At 38.6% G+C, this 3632-nt stretch overlaps 1 pseudogene; it reads left to right on the top strand.

The window, feature by feature from the left end:
* The first annotated feature begins 1337 nt into the window (after positions 1-1337).
* Positions 1338-2253, top strand: LOC114081131 (olfactory receptor 9G19-like; annotated as a pseudogene).
* Positions 2254-3632: the final 1379 nt, after the last annotated feature.

Genomic DNA, 3632 nt, shown 5'->3' with positions numbered 1-3632 from the left:
ATCATCTACAAAATGATTGCCATTTATATTTGGCTGCAATGTGGAAAGCATACAACCAAAATACCTGCCAGGAAGGCACTGACCATGTCTAGTCTGTTCTGGGCACCGTGGCAGGAGTGCAGTAAGCAGTGAAGGGGAGAACAGTCGGCACTGGGAGCGAGGCCCAGAGCATGTGGACCTTAGATGGCTTTGTAGGAAATTTTTCTTTTTTTCTGAATAAATGGAGAAGTCACTGGAGTGTTTAGAAGGCAAGAGTGACAATCTCACATTATGATGGGAACCTCTGCCCACCACATTGAGAGGCTCAAGTGGGGTTTAGTATAGAAGCCGGGAGATGTCTGGGAGGTTTCTGCAGTTATGCCAGTGGGGATGAAAGGGCTTTCTCTGGGATAGAAAGGTTGGATGGGAGAAGGTGGCCAGGTTCTGTACATATTTTGAAGTTAGAGACCAGGGGATGTTGCCAGTCGATCCAACTGAAAGTGATTAAATCATTTTCTATGAGCTGGTAAAGCCTATTTTTGCTGTGGCACTGAAACGGAAGGACGGTTAGGAAAAATCCTCAATAACATATTTTTTTTTCTATGATGTCCAGTAGACATATTGTAGCTGTGGGTATTTGAATCCAAGTGTTGGGAGAATGTAGAAAGAGACACACAGTGAAGAAGTAAACTTTCAGACTCATTCACATAGTAAGAACATTTAAAGAGGAGACCACCAGGGGCTGATTTCAGTGTTTAAAAACAAGAAGGACCAAGAGTTGATTCTGGAAGCATTCTGAAATTCAAAACCCAGCATAATAACACTGAGAAATGCAACAAGAGAACTGAAATGAATCCAGAGAGGTAAATGGTTGGGAAATAAAGTGAGAGAGCATTTTCCAGCAAGAAGAATATAGCAAATAGTGCACATAGATCAAATCAGAATATGACTCAAACTTACTTATTAGATTAAACTATGTGAGGTCACTGAGTCTCTAATGGAGGAAGAGTAGCAACAGACAAAGGGGAAAATTCTTACGTTTTACTAAGGAACGAGTCTATTTTTGAAACTTGACACTTATTAAACCAACATTAAGAAATAAATGGTAAGTGAGCATTTTTCTGGGAGCCAAGAAGAGGGAATAAGACAAATAAATATCATAATCCCTGGAATTTTTGTTTAACTAGTTACAAAGTAAAAATATTCTAAAGGACCACATAGATTATTGCTTTCTAGAGTTAAATTACCAGACGTATACTATTACATATTTAGCACAGTTAATGTTTCTTTGTGTGTGTGTCAGCAAAAATCATTAAAATGGAAATTTTTCACTCTTCTAAAGTGAAATATTCTAAGCCATGCAGAGGGGAAATCACACAGTGACAGAGTTCATCCTGCTGGGCTTCACAGGAGACCCTGTGATGCAGCTGGTCCTCTTTGTGGTCTTCCTTATCATGTACGTTTTGACTGTGGCAGGAAACACCTCCCTCATAGGGCTGATCTGTAATGACTCCAGGCTCCACACACCCATGTATTTTTTCATTGGAAATCTGTCTTTTCTGGATCTCTGGTTGTCCTGTGTCTACTCCAAAGATCCTAGTGACCTGCATCTCTGATGATAACAGCATCTCCTTTGCTGGCTGCCTGGCTCAGTTCTTCTTCTCAGCTGGGCTGGGCTATACCGAGTGTTACCTGCTGGCTGCCATGGCTTATGACCGCTATGTGGCCATCTCAAAGCCACTGCTTTATTCTCAGGCCATGCAGATAAAACTATCTGTATTTTTAGCAGCAGCCTCATATCTTGGTGGCTTTATTAACTCTACTATCATCACCAGGAAAACTTTTTCCTTTGATTTCTGCAAAGACAACATCATTGATGACTTTTTCTGTGACTTGCTTCCCCTGGTGAAGCTGGCCTGCGGCAGGAAGGAGGGCTACCAGGCTCTGATGTACTTTCTTCTGAGTTCCAATGTCATTACCCCCATAGCGCTCATCCTGGCCTCCTACCTCTTCATCATTGCCACCATCTTGAGGATCCGCTCCACCCAGGGCCGCCTCAAGGCCTTCTCCACCTGCTCCTCCCACCTGGTCTCTGTCACCCTCTACTATGGCTCCATCCTCTACATCTACTCTCGCCCCAAAACTAGCTACTCCTTTGACACGGACAAAATCGTCTCTACCTTCTACACTGTGGTGTTTCCCATGTTGAACCCCTTGATCTACAGCCTGAGGAATAAGGATGTGAAAGAGGTTCTGAGAAAACTCTTCAAATGATCAAGACTTTTTCTTCTGAGGAGGGTGGAGATTCAGTTATTGATGAGGTTATTTGTTTATCAAGCAGAGGTGCCCTTGTGCTCCCCTGGGATATAATATAATGCAAATTACAAGATTTCCACCTTTGGCACATGGTAGGTCAAGTATCTAACATGTGAAATGGTAACACAGGAGATAAAATTACAGTGAAATGTAAGAATTTGGGTTGATTTTTGTTACTCTACTTTAAAAACAAAGAAACTAAGCCAAAAAATTCTCCCCTAACTTGAACATGTAACACTTGATCCTGTTTTTCCTAAAAGAAGATTTCCTTGGTACTTACAAACTGTTTTTTTTTTCTTTTTCTTGTGACTATTTCATTATTGTTATAAATTATATTGGCGTAATTATGTAAGCATAATTATAATTAGCTCCCATTCAGTCCCTGGTTAGAATATTATCTATACTGTTATTTCCTGTTAAGAGGATCTAGCATATTGAATTAACTATTTAAATTCTCCTAGTAACTACAAACTTTGACCACTGTCCTTTCCTTTAAGAGGCTCTTTTAAGAGTTTGTAAATGTACTTTTTCCACTGAGAAACTTTAGTACATGGATCCAGAGGCTCCATGTGGATATTATTAGTGGATATTATCCCCAGTAAGTGTGATACTTTCCATCTATGTCTCTTTAAGAAATACTGTCTTTAAGTAACCAGTCAAAGTTCTATAGATGATTTCTGAGATCCATTTCAGAACTCTCTCTGCCCTACTTTAAAATATATTGGTGAAATTATGAAGCCTACTGCATCCAAATAGTTTCCTTTTGATCATCAAAACAGTTATTATACTAAAAAAAGCAAAAAAATGAAGAATAGACATCTACGAGACCTCATTACTCAATAGATAAAATTTTCCAGAAAGAATATAAAGAGTTATTGATTAAATAATAGGGTAAACATGATATTGGTGCACTGAATTTTGATTATGTTTATGAAACAAGATAATGTTAATGAATAATTATTTTAAAATTTTAAAAAATTATGCTGGAGACTTAACCCAGAGTCACTTTACCACTGATTCACATTCCCAGCCCTTTTCATTTATTTATTTATTTATTTGTCTGTTTGTTTGTTTTTTGAAACAAGGTCTTCCTAAGTTCCTTAGGGCCTCACTAAGTTGTGGAGACTGGCTTTGAATTTGTGATTCTCTGGCCTTATCTTCTGGAGTTGGTGGGATTATGGGTGTATGCAACTTGTGCTCACTTGTAAATTAAGTGTATGTGTCTTCTTTATTTTGGATTGAAAATTTAAGAAAAATTTTAAGGAGCTGTGATCTAATCAAATAGACATGGAAAATACAAGAGCTACATACAGAGAAAAAGACTGATATACACAGCT

Source organism: Marmota flaviventris, chromosome 9, assembly GCF_047511675.1.
Source record: "Marmota flaviventris isolate mMarFla1 chromosome 9, mMarFla1.hap1, whole genome shotgun sequence".
NCBI lineage: Eukaryota > Metazoa > Chordata > Mammalia > Rodentia > Sciuridae > Marmota > Marmota flaviventris.
This window is presented reverse-complemented; position numbering and strand designations above follow the sequence as displayed.